This window comes from Passer domesticus, chromosome 6, assembly GCF_036417665.1.
Source record: "Passer domesticus isolate bPasDom1 chromosome 6, bPasDom1.hap1, whole genome shotgun sequence".
Taxonomy (NCBI): domain Eukaryota; kingdom Metazoa; phylum Chordata; class Aves; order Passeriformes; family Passeridae; genus Passer; species Passer domesticus.
In genome coordinates this window covers 28,206,161-28,223,018 of record NC_087479.1, presented here as the reverse complement: position 1 = coordinate 28,223,018, position 16,858 = coordinate 28,206,161, and the positions used below count along the sequence as shown (strand labels likewise).

Sequence of the window (16,858 nt, the reverse complement as noted above, 5' to 3'; positions counted from 1 at the left end):
AACACATGTTAATGCAAACAGCCACCAAATTCATTTCTTAGTCAAGGTGGTGGGAAGTGCATTGCAAAGTCACTGAAGGGCCAATACAATTTGAGAAATGAAAAGCAAATACTTCAAGTGAGAGAGAACAGTTGAAATAAAAATAATCTCAGCATATGAGGTTTGACAAAAGTTCCAGTGTTTGCATTTCTGATTTATTCCACTTGCAAGCCCTTTTGGTCTTCCTATGTGTTTTCAGCTTCTACAGCATAAATGATCCATATTCAATCCAAAGTAAAACTAAAAAACAGAAGTAGCAAAACCCTGCTTAACTCCATTTAATTTTGGGAGCATGATAAAGACCCAATTTTCATGTGTTCTTTCCTAAAATAAGCTCAGTGACTAAGGCAAGGAATACATTGTAAATGGGCTGAAACACAACGATCCTTTCAGTAGCTGAATGGAGAATGACACCCATGTGCTTCCTCAGTGTATGTGGACTCAAAATCCATTGAAAATGTCACAGAAAAATAAATAACTGCATGGAAAGGCTGAAATGCAACAGTTGTATGTAAGAATATAGATGGTCTGTGCTTTCAAAGAATGTTGCTGTTTACAGATTCTTCCAAGTTATGTCTGTTGTCTTGTATTTGTGACTTTCTCATAACCTTAATGTGTACAAGCATGAAAACAAAAGAAATATATAGCACTGGAAACACCAGTTATATGATTGCATGTACTGTTGACTTAAAAGAAAAAATAAAAACTTGATAGAGACAGGCAATTTCCCATTAAAATCTTCATTTTATTTGGAAGTCGTTTTTATCATCAATAAAAACAAAATTTCAAGATGTTGTGAACAGCAAGTTTTGTCTTAGCTAATCATCACTTCTTCCCACACCCAGGAACAGCCACAGCAATGGATGGCAATGAGATCTGAAGTTATGATGTTACCATCTGTGCCAGAAAGAATTGTTTAGGAATGTATAAGCCAGAAATGAGATGGCTGTAAATTACTTGCAGGCTTATAATTTCTCTGTAATATTTTACAATTTTGAGAATAAAACCATGTAGATAGAAAAAAATTATGCACATACTGGCTGAATGACACATACAGAGATGTGTAGACAGCTCATGTTATCCTCTTAAAGCATTTGAAGTCACAAAATACACAGAGTAACAAAATTATAAAAGTAAGCATTAAGACCTGCATTGTATTTAAAAAAGAACAGCACACCCATGGGTTTTGAAAATAAATTAATTTTTTTTATAAGGAAAAGCATCTTTTTCCTATATATTGCATTCTTTTATCTTAAAATAGATACTCTTTACTTTCATGGCATAAATGACTGGAAAACAAAATTAGATCTCTGTACTACAATTTTAAGGTCACTGGTATAAAATGTTTCTTCTGTATTCCTAACAGTAATTTTCTGAAAGCTGTTACTAAAATGAGAACAATTACGTACAGTTTTATAGTATGTGGATGCAAGAGAGCTGCTCATCGGTCTCTAGACACTGTCTTCCATAAAATTCATTGGCCTACGTGTTGCCCCTGAATGTTGCATTTAGCCTTGGGATCTTTGGTTTAACTGACAGATGTGCATAATCTCAGCCATTGGTTAGCTCCCTCACAGCTAAACAGGTCTTCAGATATATGTGCCAAAACTATTCCAGCTGAGGAAGCAAATTCAGTTCATTACATTTCCTCCCTCCAGATCTGGACATTTTAAGTGGCAGCTTAGTAAGGATAGAAACTCTATGGATAGAAGCCCAACTTTACTCCTCTTGCTGGATCCAGAATCCATTTCTGCTTTGCTTCAGAGGCCATTGATGTCACAAATGTTTGAGTTCAGGCTTACATTTCTGAAAGCTATGTTTAGCCCATAATATTTACCATTTCTTCTTGGAACAAATGTTGGGCTGGATAAATAACACTTTGTAGTAATATACTCAATCAGGTATAACAAAGTAAATGCTGCAAAGGTAGAGTTATATGGAAAAGCCATGTAGCGGGAAATGACAAGGTACTTTGTTCTATGACAATCAGATCATAACTCTGAAGACTGTAAAGGTTTATTTTCTTCCTTGCTTAGGTTCATATTTCAAAAACATAAACTCACATAGAAGACTGTGCATAAAAGCAAATTTTTACATGATTATGCACTCATCAAAATATAATTAACATCAAACACTCCCCCTGTCAGATACTGAAGTGCTGCTGAAGATTAGTAAAGTAGAAACCCAGAAAAGTCTTCTTTACTGAAACAGTGATTTTTACATTAACTCTAAGAAAACTAGTGATTGAGTAAATAAAATTTTAGTTGTAACACAAAGGCTCGATCTTCACTATTGAAGCCTGAAATAATATTAACAGCAGATGAAGTTTCTCACTAGGTGACTAGGCTGATGGTTAAACTTCTTTCAGGTTTGGTTAAGACTTCCACTGCTGGCATGCAACAAACATGCTCCAACAGTGGTACAGATGCATGCAATGAAATGCTTCCAGTTCATGTAGTCCTTTGCTCCAGAGAGGGGAGACCCTTCCCAGCAGTAGGTGCAACATTACACAATTTTCTTCCAGGGCAGCAGTCCCAGCAAACGTTTTAGTTGAGGGTACCAGTGGGTGGGTGATGTGAACCCCACTCCACTTTCTCCCCTTGCAGACATAGCCTAGTGTTAAGAATGAGCCAGGTGGCACACAGGGGAATGATTTGTCAGGGGGCAGGATAGCTCTTGCTGCTGCTGCTGCAAACAAGGCTGAAGGTTGCTTGTGGTGAAAGCAGGTGGCAACTGGCTTTGTCGTGGAACCCTACCACATCAAAAGAGATGCAGGGAGAGGCCATCCAGCTGCAGCCCCTGCTCCTGCTGCAGGGCCTGAGGCAAGACAGGTCACCATTCTAATGCACTCACCTGAAACTAGGAGTCCTGCTCCCTTCATTGCTCCAGGGCACCCAAAAGAATCTGAATGGGAATGAAGACAGAATGAGAATCTGAACAGCAATGCCCAAGACTGAACACATATGGGATCTGAACAAAAAGCTTTTCATATAAGCATTCTAACATCAACTCAATAAACAGGTACAACTTCTTCACAAGCCTGATAGGGATCTGATTATTGTTGATAACCCCATCTCTGGGGCATCAGAAAAAAGGCTTCTGACACCCCTGCAAATTACCACTTTAGACTGTACTCTACATTTTTGTCTCCATCCCACAAGCCAGGGCATAGCTCAAGTCTTTAGAATTTGGGACTGCTGAATTCAGGAATTCTTGTTCTGGCAATTACACATTACATATTATTATTAAATTATTATTAAAATATTATTATAATATCTGTAACAAAAAAACTTCTTCCTGCTGTGGCATAGTTCTGACTTCCTTCCAACACCTTTCCCTACTTCCATACGTTTTCTATAATGCATATGCACTCATTAAAAAAAAAAAAAAGCACATTCAAAAATTAGAATTTTATAAATGTGTGAAATAAATTCAGCTCTACCAAGTTTCCTGTACTCTACTGCCAGCTCGACAACAACTGTCAGTCTCTTCATCAGTGGTAGACCCAAGGCTGTACAGGCTTCCCACTATAGGCAGAGCCTTGAAATAAATATTTATTATGCAAAGAGAGAAAATAAATTACTTTAAAATGTTTTTTCACTAGTCAGGCTCAGTGTGTCATCAAACCCTCATAAAAATGGATGTTTCTACACAATTACTTGTACTCTGAACTCAACCGCTTCATCTAATAATTGATGCCTCCTACTCGCACATGTTTGCTGAAGTTCTTTAGCCTCTTCTGCTAGGAAGATTGTAAAAACTACATGTGTGGATATGTAGGAGTAGGCATATACATATACATTCAGGACAAGAATGATTATTCAGAATAAATTATTTGGCTCTAAAGGAAATGAATTAGGATGGATAATTCATAATTCAAATACCTCTAGAACCCCTGAGGAAAACAACATCGGAGGTAATACATGTGAGTGCAATGCCTTTTTTCAAGCATTGTTTCTCAAAACTCATACAGACTGTTTAGCTAGAAAAGAACAAAATGTCTCATCCAAATTTCACTTTATTGTTTTCACTGAAAAATCACATATGATAAAAAACAATGTGTTGGGTTTTTTTTTCAAGCAGCTCCACAGACAACTACCTTAATCTCTTCATTTTGGAAAGACACATCTTCTAAAAAAAATAATGAATCTGGATGTATGAGGGAAGAGAAGGGGATTTCATAATAAAAACTGGGTTTCTCTACATTCATCCTTGACATGACTTTCATTTACACCAGTACATTGACCTTCATTGAGACATTTCTCTCTCTCAATTCAGGTACTGAAACATTATATATAAGCACTCACCACATTTCCAAAGGATGGGTAAACTGTACACACAGTCCTTTTTAAAAAGACCTGTCAAATAAAATTACTAAATTTGTGCTCCATAAGTTTCATTTTCAAGGAACACAATTAATCAACAGCCACCCTTAAGGCAAATGCACAGATCTAAGTATTACAATTTAGCTTTGTCCATTGATATTACTGAATTATATATATATATATGTACATATCTGTATTACTGAATATTTTAACAATGTGAGAGCAGCAAGTGTGCCCGGTGTTGTGTAGTACTGTGCAGACACAATAACAGCAGCCAGGCTCTGCCCTGAATGGTGTCTGTGCTCTGCGACAGACACGGCGGACAAAAGGCAGAATCAATCCAAGCGCACGAGGTGAGGAAGAGGTGCTTGAAGGTTAAATTTCCCGATACGGGCACTCAGCTTTAGACCCTGAGTTCGGCACCCCCGTCCTCATCGATGGCTACCAAGCTGGTGTCGCTGGGGATGTATCTCCGCGGGTTGGCAGAGCTCTCGCTCGAAGGCGGTGGGAAGTTTGTGGCTCCCCAGGCCGGGCAGGAGGCTGACGAGGACTCGGTCCCGCCGCAGCCGGGCCCAGGCTCTCCCGCAGTGCCCGCCTGACGCGGGTTCCTGCACTGGGGTGTGGGCACGGTTCGAGCGGTACCTGTGGGGCAAAGCCGACAGGGTTCTGTTTTCCCGGCAGCCGCCACACGGCGTGGGAAGCACTCTGGAGGAGCGCTTTCCCTTTGGTGCTCCGTGTCGGGAGCTGCGCTGCGGCTCCTGCCCCGCCGCGCCGGGGGTCCCGGGCCCAAAGCGGCGGGGTCGTGCCCCTCTCCTCCAGCGAGTGCCTGGGCACGGCCCGTACAGCGCCTCAGCTCAGCAGCGGCCAAATGTACTCATCCCGCCGAAGGAAAGGACGCTCGTGTTTCCTCTCCTCGGCGCCTGCCTTTCGGCGTGGCGCGGGAGGCGCTCGCAGAGCCCGGGCCCTGGCCGGGCCGAGGCGCCGTGCGAGGGCTCGCAGCGCCATCTCGTGGCCGCGGCTGAAATCGCTGGGTTTTTAATTTATTTTTACTTATGTTACAGTTCTATGAATGTATTTTGCTTTTCCACTCTAAGAAAGTACAAAATCTTTAGTTTCATGTAAGTAAGGACAACGTATACTCAGTTATAAAACACAGACATATCAAAAACACCAGTTTGTGTCATCAAAAAGTTTCCTTTGATCATAAGGTGCTCCTATTCAGCATTGCCTGCTCTTCCTCAGGAACAGAGCTTTGTGTATATCTTTGCCCTATTAGAGAAAAGGGCATGCATATTACAGTCGAGCAATTTCTGAACCAGAAAAAATGATTGTAACTTTGATCAAGTATGGTGATGTTTGAGGGTGCCAGGATGAGGGAAGAGATGTGAATCTTGACTCCATGTTTCAGAATGCTGATTTATTATATGTTATATTAAAATGCTATACTAAAACTATACTAAAAGGAATAGGGAGAAAAGGATCTATCAGAAGGCTAGAAAGGACAGGAGAAGAATGATAACAAAAGCTCGTGACTCTCAGAGAGTCCGAGCCAGCTGACTGTGATTGGCCATTAATTAGAAACAACCAACATGCACCAGTCACAGATGCACCTGTTGCATTCCACAGCAGCAGATAGTTATTATTTACATTGCTTTCCTGAGGCTCCTCAGCTTCTCAGGGGAAAATCCTGGCAAAAGGATTTTTCATAAAAATATCATGGCTACAATCAAGCAACATCTGTCTTAGTTTTCAAACTAAATTATATTTAATACTAATAAAAATATCTGCTTAGGAAAAAAAGTTTTGCTTTTTGCTTTTTTTATTTTAAAGCACAAAAATAAGTAGCTAAGATTAGAATTAAATATAAGCAACAATTAATTGCTTTGTGGCTGTGATTTTGCAAATGGATCAGCAAAGCTGGAAGAAGAGTCAGAACTTGGATGTTAGGTAGCTGCTTTGGGATAAGGGTAAAACAGTAATGCCACTTCAGTTGTGGGTTGAAGCATGTTTGATGCACCACATGATATAACTTCAAGGTGCAGTCTTTGAGTTTCTGTCACCTCATGTTTCTTTGTAGTTTGTGAGTTCAGAAGTTGTGGGTTCCTGCCAGTGGACATAACTGTGTCAGGACAAAGCAGAGGCCTGTGGTAATTACACTACTCCCCCTTACAGTTCTGCTACAGAGGGTGGCCCAAGTCCAGATTCACTTCAGGGAATATAATTTCTGATAGAAAAGGGGGTGCAGAACCAATTTTGTTAAAACACCAGTGATGCAGACAAGGTCAGTTAGGTGAGGGCACATGATTCCACGTTTGTCCTCAGCACCATAAGCCACACTGTTGGTTGGTGGAGAAGAATTAAAGCTTTTTGTGTTCTCAAAGCTTTGGTTTCTTCGATAAACATTGTTAAACCTCCACCTGACAGAAAGAGGAAAAATTATGGCAGCTGTTTATCTGAACTGACAGTGCCATTGGTAAACTGATAGGTAAACTGATTGGTAAACTCCTCCACCCCAGCCTATTATTGACCTGCACAAAGACCCACTCAGTGACTTGCCAGAGCAGTTCTTTTTCTACCCAATAGCTGTGTGTATTCAACATCAGTCAGCAGAAAAAAGGTTGTCTGTCTTTGAAGAAATTCTAAAGCACAAGGATCTGAGTGTTTTGATAAAGCATTGAAGAGTTCACCCGAAGGAAAAGAAATACTCAGAACTTCCCACCATATTTTCTAGGCAATGAACCCAGTCATATTTGAAATTAGTAACTCCTGAGCACCAGGAGCACCTACTGTCTTAGAAACAGCTTTGTTAAATTCCCCGGAGAACAAATATTGTGTAGTACAAACACAGAGATGTCGGAAGATGGACAAACTGGACTCAGCATGGGAAGGCAGACAGCCTGGAGTGTACCAGCTGTAAAATCACAGAACTGCAAAAAAGAAAACATGACCTGCAAACTGCATCAGCTGGTATTAAGGCAATAATGAGGTAAAAATCCATTTGATCCCTCTTCACCAGGAAACACTGCTTACTCCAACCAAAACTTAAGAGTTGTCAGATTAATCAGCTGAAAGAAACAGGATTTCTCAAGTCAATTTCTACTTTCAAAATTCCCTCTTTTTCACTGAACAGTTTTGACAGACAGACGTACCATGCAACATACCATTAGTATTTATGCATTGGATTCATTGAAGGAAAATACTATTAAACTGGTAAAGTGAAATTATTTTCACGGATAAATCTACATATGTATCTATATACAAAATATAGATACATGCACAGCAGACAGACTTGCTTATATGCAATTCATTTATATTTATGTAGCTCAGACATTGTAGTTTTATAAGTCTATCACTGGAATTCTTGATTCACATTGACAGCAAAGACTGCAAGAGCAGTACAGTATGGTTAGTGTGCTCATGGAGCTGCAAGGAGTCTCAAGTTCCCAATCTTTCTCCATATGTGTTGCTGTATACTAAGCAGTGTGAAGGATATGATATTGTATGAAATTTAATGTCACACTCTCAGTTGGATGCAGAATAAAAATTCTTACAGTTCTAAGAGTTTTGCACAGTGTCCTCAGTGCTAAATAATTTTGAGAGTTGAGAGCATAAACTGCTACAGGCTAAGCTAAAGAACTAGCCCTGCTAGTTTAAAGTCTAGAACTAGCTCTCATCCTCAGTGGACCAATAAAGAGGAGATCATGTAAGTAACCCTGTCAAATGAGTTTCACAGAGAAGTTATTTTGAGACTATTTTCAAAGATAAATTTGAGGATATAGCAATCTACTCCCTGGCATTTGAAAGAATGAAAGACACAAAAATAGCAAGTTAAATTTGTTAACTATGCTATTTGTGGGTCTCATTATCCCCATGGTAATGCCATTCAGTTACAGAGATGTAATATACATATGTGTGTATATATCTGTGTGTGTGTGTGTGTGTGTGTGAGTGTGTGTGCAAATCATATATATGTGCATTACTATTCTTGCTCATACTTTTGTATCACAAAATACTTTGAGATCACTGCACCTATCCTTTTTTATACCAATATGACGTTGTTATAGAAAACATAGGCATCTTTCTATAGTTCTTTATCTCACTGAATGCATACATGTCTGAAAGCTTTTCAGGATTAGGGCCAATATGCCATTTTAGCAGCAATGTGCTATCACACATGGCAAGCAGATCAGCAACTGAATGCTATAATGGCCTTTTGAGCAAGGGGCTGACTCAGCCTCTTCCGCAGCCTGTTGTAGAGGGTTTGCAGTCCAACTCCATATTCTCCATTCTGGTGCACCATTCCAGTGGTGACAGGTTTCTGGGTGACTGTTCTGTGGCTCATGATCATCTGGAAGCTGGCAGAAAGAAGTGTAAAGAAGCTCTGCTCTGCAAATAACATGCTGCAAAAAGAAGCCGACGTGAGCAGGGAGTGTAAATAAGATGGGGAGGAGAAGAATGTCTGCCAAAAACAACATGAGGCTTTAAAGGTCTGGTTTCACTGCTAAAAAGTCCAAGCCCTAGCTTCTCCACCTCTAACTGTACCAAATTCAGTCACAGCTGATCCCTCTTACTCTGTTCTTTCTCACACATCAATCTCTAAAAAAAAGTTATATCACATCTTTCTGAAGCTTTTAACAAAAGAGAAGTCAATGTGATTTGAAGTAAGCTGAGAAACACCATCTTCCTCATACCAGTGCCACTGTCATTCCCAGCAGACAGGACAGTGTCCCATGGTTAGTAACATCTTGCTAGAAGGAACTATGGACAAGTCAAAAATGTTACCTTCAATCATTTGGATATTTGGGTTTTAGGCCTTGTTCTCTCTTGAAATGCTCTGAAAGCTCTGCTTTCGTTTATTTTTTGAAGTGGATATGAACAATTTATGCAATCAAACAACAACTGGGCCCTGGAAACAAACACAAGAAGAACATCACATATGTGACAGAATTAGCTCCAGTACCCAACCACGCTCTGGAGCATCAGTATGACTTCTGACATACCATTTATCCCCTTCTGTAACCTTTCCACTTTCAAGGAACCTAGTTGTTCAGATTAGCTCTAGGTGAGATTTCAGCATATCATCTGCATAATTTAGAACATCCTCTAATTCATTTGGATAATTACCAGGTTTCTCAAAACCTCCTGCACATACATTTATGAAACACCAAGAAGTAGAAATATCATATGGACTGTGTATACTTCCCATTACAGACATCTAAATGAGACCAGCTGTCCAGCAAATAAGGGCTAAAAAGAGAGTACTACAACTTAAGCCTGAAATCCTGAAGAGAAACATGGGAGACCCAGTGTCACTGTGACTCTGGGAGGAACTGCTGCAGAGAAATGTCTGGCACGGCAGGAAACAAAGGGGAACAGAAAAACCTAGACTGTTTCAGTAGAAGATGCCATAGGATAAAGTACTGATTTTTTTTTTTTTTTATAGTGTCAACAAGCAAGTTTGAAGTTCAAAGGCCTCATTTTTGTAGAAACAAATGCATCTGCTGCTTTCAGTAGGGGACCCATCAGGAATCACTGTGCTGATCCTCTGGGAATAAAGTTCCCATGCCTCTTGTTGAATCTTCCCTGGCTACCAAATTAAGTATTAAGACTTCTGCATATCAATTTTCCCTCAAGCATTCCTGAAATTCTATTAAAGCCTGCAGATATTATAGGCATTGGAACTAGAAATTCAACAGCTAAGAAATCTTAGAGATCTAGACAACCATCCTTCATTCCATGCCTGGATTTGTCTGCACCTACTTGGAGACTTAGAAAGGGAAAAGAGACCCAGATGGATGATGAAACTTTGGATACTGTAACCATTGAGGTGATCTGCCATGTTCACAGCTGCTTTAGTAATTTTGTATTTCTGCCTATATTAATGTTCTTCTGCACCTTTGACTCTGACTGCAAGAAAACTGCTAAATAAAACACTGTTTTTCTGGCATCCTACTTACACTGGTTTTCCTTAACTAGTTTTATGTGACAATAAATATCTTTCCTAATTTTCATAGCTTTTTTGGACTGTAAGGGTCATATCACCTACAGGGATGCTTTCTGATTTTCTAGATTGATAAAACAGTTCATCAATATCTCAGTTCTACTTCAAGAGCCTTCTGAGAACACAGCAGGCACCAGACCCCACTTCAATGTTTTGCGAGAACAATAGCTAAATAATTCCCAATGTCATCTGGTCTCCAGTCTTTCCTACAAGCTATTAGTTCTCAACCCTCAATTGCTTCAAATATAAATGACTACTCTGGGTAACCATATATCCTGTCCAGTCAGGATTTCATCACCTACAGCAGAAGAGAGCTCAGTCTTTCAAAATAAACTGTGGCTACCCATGCCTAGTGCTTAGGTCATTAGAAGCAAATGGGTTGTAACCTATGCAGAAGGTAACCACTTCATCTCAGAGATGCAGCATAAGAGAAAACATGCCACTGTTTGGATCAAGATTCATTATGGAGAGCTACAAGCACCACCAAAAAAAGTACAGAAAGTACATGGTGGAGGATGAGAAGCAGGGCTTGACACTCATGATGACTATGAATATGGATCAGGCTGACTTGCGTGGCCTGAGTTCACAGGGTAAGTCACAGAATACAGCCAACCTTGTTACTATAGTTAGGCAGAGGAATCTTCTGAAATATTTGGCACAAGACTGCCAGATCACTTAAAAGACAGATTCAATTTTCGAAAGTTTCCAGAGTCATAGTGCCCATTTAATAGACCTTTTTTTCAACCAGGACATACCTTCTTTTAGGGTTTTTGTTGGTTTTCCTCTTTTGTAACAGTAACGCTACTTTAAAACCCACTGTGAGTCTCTCACTTTTGCATAATTTGCCTCCTGAATCTCCATGAAATACAGCAGGATATAATGAAACCTATTACCCTTTAGAGACAACATTGAGCAGATGAGCAAGAGGTGACAAGTTATCTTTATTGCACTGCTATGTTACTCACTCATGCCAATTAGTCTTTACTGGATTCATTTGGAGCAATAATATAAAGTGCATGGCATGGAACACACAAAGTCTATCTCTTAGACACAGTTCAGGAAGTTCTTATTATTTTCCTAATAAAATTTCAGATAATGTCATGAACATCATTATTAGTAGCATCTCAGAGATGGAGCATATAAATGACTTTGCTTTGAATCCTGTGCAGTTATTCCTAAATTCTTTTTATTTTAAAGAAAAAGGGATTCAAAAAAATAAGGTGGAATGTTATACTGAGTTGATTGCAAGGTGATAGTGTTCATGAATACCACCCATTGTGTCAAGTGAGTCACACATCTGTCAGGTGTGCCTCATTAGCCCACAGAAAGCCTTTTGTACATGTTGTGTCCTATTAAAAAAAAAAAAAAATTGCATTGTCTCTTGATGTCAATCATGCTGATGGATGGGCCCAAGGTGTTAATGAGTAAGTTTTAAAAAATATTTATTCTCTGCCAAGTCCCTGCATCACGTCAGTAGGCACTAGGCTAGGCAGTTGGAAGTAAAAGAATATTTAGAAAGGACAGCTCTTCTTGTGACTCATTAAAAAAAAAAAAAAAAAAAAAAAAAAACAAACCACACCACGACCACTCACAGTGTATGTTTTTAAGTTCTCTTTACCAGTTCTCCTAAGCCCTTTGTGGGCTTTTATAAACACGATTTAACAACATTGTATCAGTTTACCTAAAACAGATTAACTCCAAGTGACTTTGATACTTCTTCTGTTACACTTGCCTTACATTTTGGTAAGTGTAAAGTCTTGAATCAATGAGCCAAATTCTTGAGTTACTCCAGATTTTTTTTTCTGGGTAACTAAGACAGACATCTTAACACATTCTGTTTAGTACGTGTCATGCAACACTTTCAATTTTATTCTGCCATGGAAATAGTATAACACAAAAGTCTCTAACTGTGAGATACAAGAATTGTCGATTGGGGGGAATAAAGTGTGACTCGCAGTTTCTCAGAATTAAACTCAGAAGAGACTGCTTTGACTGTCCTGTTGGATTTCCTGCAGAGCAGATCCCAGCATGCTTCCCATATTTCTCTCTACCTACAGCGTATCTTCCAAAGGAGTACACTGTCTTGCTTGCAAGATTGTAGATTGTGGTGCACACTCTCAATAATTTGTTCTGATGATTACCAGCTCCAAGTAAAAATAGTTTCCCCAGCAACAATCAGCTAAATTTCTAGAGATTGGATTATTTATGTCTTTGTTCCTCTAAGGATCTACTTACAATTACCTAAAAACTAAAGATGATGACAACTTTTGAGTTTGCGTGAAATGTTTGATTTTCAGCATAGAATTTCAAATTATTTCATTCTGACCACTTCTATAGCCATAGGATTTTTTTTTCTTCTAAGTTTTCAGAAGAAAAAGTACACTTAAAGTATAACCTATCTCAATAATTTTCATCCAAGTGTGAAAGTGTTGAAAGTGATAATGAAACAGTCACTCTTTTTATTAACCGTTTCTACACTTTATTTTGTTTAATATTCATGTTCTGTGGAGAAAATAAACACATGTACTTCAAAATATATACTGAATAGTAATTCTGATTAACTTCCTTTCTTTTCTCATGGTGCGAGGTTTCTGGAGAATCTCTGACTAAAAGAGAAACTAAGTTAAACTCAGAACTGGCTTTCTTGCAGTTTTCTTATTAGTGAAGCAACTGAATATGCTTGCTTTACATGGCTGAGTTGAGTCATCTATGTCATAACACACAGCATTGTTCAGTGCATGTCTGATCTGAAAGAAGTGTTTTTAATAATGCTTAAAGATTAATACAGATACAACAGTGTCTGAATTTAAGATATATACATATATAATCTGATAAAAATATACAATAAATTATTTTTCATTTTGGTGTCTACAGTTTCTGGGTTTTAGGCAATTTGACAACAGAGATTGTTTTTCAGCCTTAAAAATTATAAAGGAACTACTTAGAACTAGATATGAAATATTTTTTCCATTTCTGGAAGAAAATTGAAATTTCGAGAAATTTTCTCATTCTGACTCTGGATGAAGGGAGTCAAAACATGAAAATTAGCAGAAACAGTGAACTGAAAAATAAAGTATAAATTTATTGTAAAGTTTGATTGGTTTATTTTTATTTCAGTTTCTTTTCTCTTACTACATTAGCTTAAAATTTAAAATAAAACAGCTCTAAAAACTGGAAATCAGATTTTCTTTAAATAAAATAACATAGACCATTTCACTAATATTAATGTTACTCCTGGAAGCTGAAAATGAAAACTGAAAACTGTATTTTTAAAATATTTTCCTATCATTCTACAGGCTTCCAAGGAAAAAAAGTTCAGGTTTTCAGTCTCGTTTCTGTCATATTAATGTTTCTAATTGTTACCAAATGGAGTAGATTAGTTTTTTCTCTGAAGAGCATATGTTAATGCCAAGCCCTGGGTTGATTGACAGCAATGATGATCAAAGATGCCACCTAAATTGCTTTTCTATTCTTATTGCTAGTGTATTTCCCAAAGGACTTAAACCAAAGACTCAAGCTACATTCCAGCATTAGCAAGACTGAAAGAAGCACTGAAAATGTTTCAGAGCAGATCCTCAACTAGTGAAACTTGGCAGTGCTCCACTGACTTCTTGTTTTCACTCCTTCTCCTTCTGTCTCGCTTGTGCTTATGTGTGGGCTGCTGCCCTGCCTTAGACATTTTTTTGAGGAACAGACTCACAGCAAGCAAAGCAGATAGATTAAATAGGTAGAAACTTCTGAGCAACCTACAAGAGATTCAACAACAACCTAAAAATAAAAGTGGTACAAAATAATATCATTTGTTTGTGCCAGAACAGTAAGCTACATTCTCAACTGCTATAAACAAGGATAAGTCTGTTGCTGGAAATGGAGCTAGACCAGTTGACATCAAATTACAATTTACTTTTATTTACTCCAAGGGACCTGCACCAGCTAATGAAGGTCTTGCGCATTTTATTGAATTAATCAAAATTATGGCTACTGTGTGATAGTTCTGTTCTAAGAAGAGATGAGGAATCTCTGAAACCTGATTCTTGTCTTTGTGATGGTGTAGTAAATCATCAGTAGTACAGCTTTAAACAATGTCAGCACAAAATTGATAGGGATGAGAGAAATTTCAGCACAGGAAAAATGGGATCTCACAGATTTTAGCAAAAGTATCAGGACTTAACGGATCTTAAAAGCTATGGCATGGGAGTCTGTAACAGCAACTAACTAGATAGCTCTACTTTTAAACTGCAATGAAAAGATACTACTTTTCTGTTGAGAGAGGGGAAGGGAGATATCTAAGAACCAGCAACAATATCATTGTGGTTCCAGTACCCAGTGTTTTCTTAAAACCACAACAAAGGTTTTTTAACTTGGCTTCCATAACTGACCCTGTCTATGTGAGCAGTAGCAAGGGTGAACAGCTGAGGGTGGATATTTGTTCTCTTTTCTGCAATCTGAATTCTAATCATTTACACAAGTTATTTTGTGTATTACGTGCCCACAAGTCAATGAAAGAAATAAGAAATCTTGTAATACACAAAAAGTGGAAGATTTTAAACTAAAAGTTCTCTGTCACTGTATCTTCTTCCTTTTGCTTTCTCTTCAATCTGATTTTAAAACTAATTCTTGCACAAGAGCATCTTATGATTTTGGTCTTTGCTATTTAAAAATTAGAAATAAAATCAAGTTGAAAGCAAGGAGCTATGTCTGAGAAAGGAGAAAGGTATATACTAAAAAGGTTAAGGTAAGGTATAATTTCAAAATAAGTGAGATCTTAAAAAAAAAAAAGAAAAAAAAGAAAAATTAAGCACATGCTACTTGACTTGGGGCCCTGCAGTTCAATCTTTTCTTCAGAATACCAGGCGAGGTTCAAACTGAGCAAGTGTCAGCTACAGTTTCAGTAAGTCCAGACTCACCATGAGCTGGTGAGCTCATTACTCCAGTCTGAGAGAAAAAGCAGAATGGTAGACCATGATGTGAAGAGCATCGGTTATGTTCTAGATGCTGGAGTCAGTTAGTTGCACTTCTAGGGAGGTATTTCTTTGTTTCATGCAGAATTTCTTGGCACAGACAGTAAGATGGCAGGGATAAGCATGTTAGTTTTTTCATCAGTATTTGTGATCTTGGAATCAAAGTATCACATATATTAAATTATCACCAGCCCTAACTGAGACTCAGTTTAAATGATCCTAAAGTAAACCTTAGTCTCAGCTTTGCTCAAAGTTTTCAAGAACTTGAGATTTATCCCAGATGACCAGAAATTCTTTAGCAGGAAGCATGTAAGGAAGTTGCCTCTTACTCATGCACAGAAATGGAATTTGACTCCCCAGCTTGCTGGAGTTGAAATGAAGAGATTTCTATGTCATAGTGGTTTAAACCTACTAAATATAGGATGTAACAGTTCTATATAGCAGATGTTATATCAATAGGCAAGCTGCATGACAGAAGGTTTGAGTCACTTGGAGGGTAAAGATCTAATTGCAGTTGGTTGTGCTATAGATATTTTAAAAAAAAAATAAGAAGAATGGTAAAACCAGAAAGGCAGATGAACAGAAGGGAGGGAATATATCACAACATATATCAATGAAACTGGGCATTTTACTGGGCTGCAGTGGAAACAATATTTTAATCACAGTATTGTGGGACAGGGAACAGACAGCTGCTCCCTTGAAACCGATTCTGTAATAATGAGCTTAGAAAACTAACAATTGAAATAAATTAGTCAAAGGAATGCAGGGCATTTACTATGGTTCACTGTTTTCTGAGGGACTTCAGTTTAACTTGACACTTCTAAGTAGCAAAGTAAAATCAATTTTGAGATAACTGACTCAGTGGTAGGAATAGACAGGATGTGAGGAAACAAAAGTATCCAGTTAAAGATATTATGAGATGATAGCCTTCAGCTATTGAACTAGTGTCCATTCTCTGATAGAGAAAAAGTACTAAACAGAAGGTCAGATAAGAGTAAAGTAGGCAGAAGATGCAAAGATGTCTATTAAACATGTCTCACAACACCAGTGGCTACACCTGAGAGATTAAAACGTTAGTAGGAGATCAAGGGATATAAGTGCTAAGAAAATCACCCAATTCAGAGGACAGTGGGAAGCATCCTGTGGAGATTTTAGCAAAAATACAGAAAATAAGCCTCCCTATAATTTGTCTGTTGTTGTCTGCCTATTTAATTTTCCCCAAAGAACTCCATTTATTAACCCATAAGAAGTTATGAAGTCTTTATTCCTGCTCTTGGCACATCTTCTATAACAAATTAATTACAGTTACCTTTGGTTACAAATGAAGTTGCAGCCATCATGTTCAAATCAGAAAACTGAGTTCAAATTAACAATATCAGAGTTATAAAAATTTAAAGCACCATTACCAGTATTATTTAAATGTAAAAATATGCATTATATAAACAACAATGTATGTACACAGGAAAGAGAGAAAATTGAAGATATAAATTTTTGCCAGTCTAAAACACAGAGATGGCACCACTGGAAGATTA

The 16,858-nt window shown here is 38.1% G+C and overlaps 1 long non-coding RNA gene across 1 annotated transcript; it reads right to left on the bottom strand.

Moving 5' to 3' along the window:
* Window positions 1-763: 763 nt before the first annotated feature.
* Window positions 764-5,916, bottom strand: LOC135302967 (uncharacterized). The gene is made up of 3 exons (XR_010364512.1): window positions 4,347-5,916; window positions 2,893-2,943; window positions 764-2,791 (listed from the first exon to the last, which is right to left on the bottom strand). It is a non-coding gene; the product is annotated as an uncharacterized LOC135302967 (long non-coding RNA).
* Between the last annotated feature and the right edge of the window lie 10,942 nt (window positions 5,917-16,858).